The sequence below is a fragment of the Heterodontus francisci genome, chromosome 6 (assembly GCF_036365525.1).
Source record: "Heterodontus francisci isolate sHetFra1 chromosome 6, sHetFra1.hap1, whole genome shotgun sequence".
NCBI classification, from domain to species: domain Eukaryota; kingdom Metazoa; phylum Chordata; class Chondrichthyes; order Heterodontiformes; family Heterodontidae; genus Heterodontus; species Heterodontus francisci.
The window spans coordinates 65347296-65353295 of record NC_090376.1 but is presented as its reverse complement, the minus strand read 5'-3'; positions in this window follow the sequence as shown (position 1 = coordinate 65353295).

The following is a 6000-nucleotide window of genomic DNA, read 5'->3' as shown; positions in this document are numbered from 1 at the left end:
TAAATTGTAAAAACAGAATTTGAACTCGAGAAAGCTGTGTGGTGCTGGTTGGAACAGAACCTCCTCTCCAGTCCTGCCTGCCTCCATCTCTTTCCCACGGAACCGGTCATAACAGAAACTTGGGGGCTCACCAGGATTTGAACCAGGGACCTGTTACAACCACGTGCAAAATGTGTCTAGGGGTCTTTGGCTGTCTTTACCTGGTCTTATTGTAACAGGCTTTTATTTTAAACACACTGTGTTTTGAGCTCCCCCTTTTGTGAATCCTTGTTCACAGCTTTCCAATTATAAGGCAAAGAAACCAACACACCAGGTTTTCTCAGGTTTAAATGTGAAAAGTGAAATTTATTAAAGCTTAGACTTAAAATCTAGTATGGTTGATGCCTCCGGATATACAATGCACCCATGCTAGCAAGCACATGTGATATACACATGCTAATAAGGACAGAAAAGAGGAGAGGAAAATAGAGTAGAGAGGGGTTTGAGGCAATTTCAGAAGAGTTTCTTGTTTACTGTACTTCGAGCTCACTTGATTGTAGGTAGTCTTGCTATTCGCGGGGCCCAGTGTTCTTCTTAAACCTTGTTCATGTAGGAGACTTTTCTCTCTTTGAGGTTCACATGTTTTGACAAGATTCAGTTCTGTGGGAAAGAGATGGAGGCAGGCAGGACTGGAGAGGAGGTTCTGTTCCAACCAGGAGCACACAGCTTTCTTGAGTTCAAATTCTGTTTTTCCAATTTAAATCTCCCCGAGTTGGCCAGCAGGTGGTCAAAATGACTGACTGGTTTGACCAGGTCCTTTCTGTGTATTGGGACAGGGACTGGTTCCTCACTGTTCCAAAACTGTCTGTTAATACACAAATGCCTTTCCAGTCAGGGGCTTGCAATTTTAAGTTTTAATGTTCATGTGGCGAAATCATGTGTGCCTCAGTCTTGGCAGGTGTTTGCCTGACACCTCCACACCAAGGGGAATGAAATACGATTTGATGAAAAACAGCACATTTCATTGCAGAGTTTGAGAGAAATATAAGATACGAAAGGAAAACCATGCATTTCTCGCATTCATTTCTATTCATTCAACAATCTTAGAACTTATTAAAAATGGGTGCCAGAGCTGCTTTAATTTTCTGTTTTTTTCTCAGGAGAGTTAGTAGGGGGCAGGTCTATCCTGAACTCTGAGTCATGCAAAGACATTTGACTTCAGGGGATGGGTGGTTCCCTTTTCCTTGGACTGTGGGGGAGGAGTCTCTGTTACTCTCCCCTTTGTTCTCTGGGACACTCCTACCTGCAGGTATTTGTTCAGACTTAACTGCACTCTCCTGTGACACTTCGACCAGGTGAGGCATCACCCTCACTGTTTCTGTGGCCCGTAGGAGTCTCTCTTTGTCTCTGCAGCTTCCTGTAAATGATGTTAGCAACTCTGGTGGGAAGCTTCTAGAGTCTGCATTTACATAGGAGGATGTGGAGTCTAACTTTTCACATTTTCTGGGGTTGGTTGACCAGATGGTAGGGGTTTTCATCTGGGATTCTTCCCTGACTTCCTTTAACCTGCCCTCTTGGTCACTTTTTCCCCTTGTCTTTCTAAACTTTTTCCAGCCATGTGCTTGCCTGTCCCCTTTTGTTCTCGGCAGTGGTCCCTTGCAGTTCACCAGCCCTCTGCTGGAGAGTCCTCCTAACACTGGTACAGGACTTAGGGGTGCAGGTTTCACTGTAGGTTGGGGTTTCCCCTCAACCTGGCACATGTGGCAACTCCTGTAGTACTCCACCACATCTTTGTGGAGTTTTGGCCACTCAAACTGCTGCCTTATGCAAGCTTTGGTCTTTAGTATACCGGCATGTACAGCTACTGTAGTCTTGTGGGCCTTTCTTAATATTTCTCCCCGGTACCTCTGTGGCACCACTAACTGGTGAACTACTGTCCACTCCTTTCCCTCAGGTCTGTGAGGAGAACTCCATTTCCTCATCAGTACCTCATTCTTTAAAAAGTAGCAGTCAGGAACCCCCTCTGCTTGACTTTCAGATTAGGCAGTCTGTGCTAACTCTCATAATACTGGGTCGGCTCGCTGAGCCTCAGTTAGGGAAGATCCATTTAATTCATTCCCTGGGTCTCCTAACTTTCCAAAGAAAGTCTCGGACAGGCAGACCCCATGGTCATTTACCTGCAGTGTCAATGCAGTCTCCTCTGGGGGAGCTGGTTTGATAATGGCATGATCCACTGTACATTCAGGGACTCTGCAGGGGATCATCTCCTGCCACTGCCTTGTATCTCTGACCTCCTGTGGTCTTTCTTTCATTACTGGAGGGGCCACCACCTTCACCCCTGCCAGATCATTACCTAGGAGCAGGTCAACCCTTTCCAAAGCAAACTGGGGACAATCCCTACAGTCACCGGTCCCAAAACTAGGTTGCCCTCCAGGTGTACCCAATGTACCAGTACAGGCATACACTGCCCTCCAATAACATTCACCACCATTCTGGTGTTCACTGCACTCTCTGGGGGAAAGGTCAGGCCTTTTCCCATTATAAGGGATCTGGTGGCCCCTGTGTCCCTAAGAATTACTATGGGCTTGCTTGCCCCACTCGAGGGATATGGGGTTACTTTCCCTTCAAATACAAAACCCTGATAACCTTCAGGAATTCTATTAACTTTTCCTGTACTGGCCTTAGTAAGCTTCCTGGGTTGCACTCTTAATGCAGTTAAAGCCACAGCTTGTTCTGTGTTTTGCATCAGGCCCTTGTCTTCACTGAGCAGGCGTGCCCTGATTAACCCTACCGGTTTCCCCTTTAGTTTCCAATAGTCAGCTTTTAAATGCCCCGCCTTATTACAATGGACGCACACAGGTCTCCGGGTCTCACTCTTGCTCACAGCACCTTCCCTTTTGGCTGGAGGAGAGCCCCTTGTGGCTCCTGCTTTCCTTCCTCTTCCAGGACTGCCTGGACAGATACCACCTTCCGACCATTTGTCCTTTTCGGATTTGTGGGGGTGATTAGGAAAGGTTCTCCCCTGGGAAACTGACTTATAAATTAAAGAAAACTTATCGGCCAGAACGGCCGTTTGCCAGGCTCCTTGAACCCGCTGCTCCTCTACATGGGTCTTTATTGAGAATGGGAGAGAGTTTTTAAATTCCTCTAACAGGATTACTTCCCTACGAGTCTCATAGCTGAGCTGTATTTTTAAAGCCCTCAACCACTGGTCAAAAGCCAGCTGCTTACTTCTTTCAAACTCCAGATAATTTTGATTGGCTTGCTTTTTGAGGGTTCTAAACTTTTGGCGATATACTTTGGGTACTAATTCATATGCCCTGAGGATAGCATTTTTTGTCAGTTCGTAATTTGATGAACTCTCAACTGGCAACAAGGAATAAACGGCTTTTCCGGTTAGTTTGCTTTGTATCAAACGGGACCAGGTCTCAGCTGGCCATTTTAGCTGCTTTGCCAGTTTCTCAAAAGACACAAAAAACGCTTCCACATCTTCCTCATTGAATTTTGGAATTAATTGAGCAAGTTCTGGCAATCTTGTAGCCGGTTCTGAATTCTGCTCCTCCATATTGGCCATGCTTTCACTGGGGTTACTCTGTCGCTCCCTAGTTAACTCAAGCCGCTTCAGATCTCTCTCTTTGGATACTTTCCAGAATAGTCTTTTTCTCTCGCTCTCTCCTGCTTTTCATTCTCTTCATGTTGCTTTTGGAAGGCTCTCTCTTTCTCCCTCTCTTGCCTCTCTCTCTCTTTTTCTGTTTCCTCTAATTCAAGTTTCCTCTGTTCTAATTGTATCTTTGCTAACAATACCCTGTCGGATTCTGTTTCTAACACTGCTTCTGCTTCTTCAGATTCAAGGGAAAGATGGTTGGCCACTAGTCTTAGGAGTTCAGACTTCCTAACCTTGCCATGTACAGTGATCCCACATTACTCAGCCATTTTCCTCAACTCCTCCATAAACAGTGCTTTTAACTTATCCCAAGTTACTTTATCCTGGCTTGGAGAGCTACTCTCTTCAGTTGCAGACATGTTAGTATTCAATCACACACAACCACAAGAAAACCTGTATTGATTTTTTGCTCTTTATGATTGGGAACAATTTGGCTTCCCACTTCCAATTTCACTTGTTTGTCTGTGGGTAAAATCCCGGATGCTAGCACCCAAATTTCTGTTATGACCAGGTGCAAAATGTGTCTAGGGGTCTTTGGCTGTCTTTACCTGGTCTTATTGTAACAGGCTTTTATTTTTAAACACACTGTGTTTTGAGCTCCCCCTTTTGTGAATCCTTGTTCACAGCTTTCTAATTATAAGGCAAAGAAACCAGCACACTAGGGTTTTCTCAGGATTAAAGGAGAAAAGTGAAATTTATTAAAACTTAGACTTAAACTCTAATATGGTTGATGCCTACAGATATACAATGCGCCCACACTAGCATGCACATGCGATATACACATGCAAATAGGAACAGAAAAGAGGAGAGGAAAATAGAGTAGAGAGGGGTTTGAGGCAATTTCAGAAGAGTTTCTTGTTTACTGTACTTCGAGCTCACTTGATTGACTGTTTTTTCCAATTTAAAACTCCCCTAGTTGGCCAGCAGGTGGTCACGTGACCGACTGGTTTGACCAGGTCTCTTCTGTGTATTGGGACAGGGACTGTTTTCTCATTGTTCCAACACTGTGTTACTATTGCAAATGTCTTTCCATTCAGGGGCTTGCAATTTTTAGTTTTAATGTTCATGTGGCAAAATCATGTGTACCTCAGTCTTGTCAGGTGTGGTGGAGTGTCGGGGGGGGCGGGGTGTGGGTGGGGGGGAGTTGCCTGACAATATGTTCTGGAGGAAAAAGCCAATTTAAAAAAAACCTCCAACCCTGGTGACCATGGTTCAGTTGATAGCACTATCACCTTTCAGTCTAAAGGTTGTGGGTTCTAGTTCCACTCCAGAGAAGATATCACCAAAAATCTAGGTTGATACTGAAGTGCAATACTGAGGGAGTGCTGCACTGTTGGAAGTGCAGAATGCTCGATTCTACATACAGATTATCTTTGACACCCATTCAATGCAAGCAAAATGTACATGGCTCTTATACCCAATCAAAAAATGATGCATTTGTGGAAGTGGGGCAGATGTGGTGTGGTGAGAGTTGAAGGCAGATACAACAGAGACAAGGGTGAGATCACTGGACACCTGATTTCCCAGCCCCCTACATGCTGAAAGGAAATTCTAGGCTCGAAGCATCTGTAGCTTTGCTTTAGTAGCCAGATATCTATTCGGTGAGAGCATTAGTTTGCCTATTGCATTGTTGCAGTTGTTCTTCTGTAAACACAAGGAAAAAACACACTGAACATGTGAAGGTTCCAGCTCCGTGTCTCTTTATTCCACTGGCGCCAAACATGAAAGCACACTCATGAAGAAACAAACTTATTTCAAAGAAACAAACTCATTACAGTGGACAACCATTGCTTGTCACCCTAAAGCAGGAGAACTATTGAAAGTTCAACTCCTCGTTTCAAATCAGCAGTGTTGCAGACCTGCTTGTCAAACAATGGGAGGCAGGAATGTCTCGCCTTCAGCAGGAGTGCAGGCCTATGATCCCGAATCCCTCTTTTTCTCTCGACCTCTTATCCCCACTTCATGCAAGGGGTTTTAGACTTAAATACAATGCTTGAAGTACCACAAAAAGTTGAGAGTAAGTGTGCTTGTGGCCCTCCTGTTGCTAGTTCTACTCGAACCCATGAGTCATAGATTACCTTGAGATCACCAGAGACCTCTTCAGCATCCCAGGGCTTCTCGATTTCTGGGGCTTCCATGTTCCATAGCTAGTCCTTCGTGCCATTGGTAGCTGGATGCACACTCCAATTCCCCCTTGCCAGCACCATGTCCCGTCGCCGATGTAGATCATAGGCCACTCTCACCAGATCCTTCTTCTCTTGCCCATGCTTCTTCCTGCTGCCCGAGGCTCTCCCCCTCTCGCTCCCTTGAGCCCACCAAGAAAAACTCATCCCCTTTTTGAAGGGACTTCCAGGTGC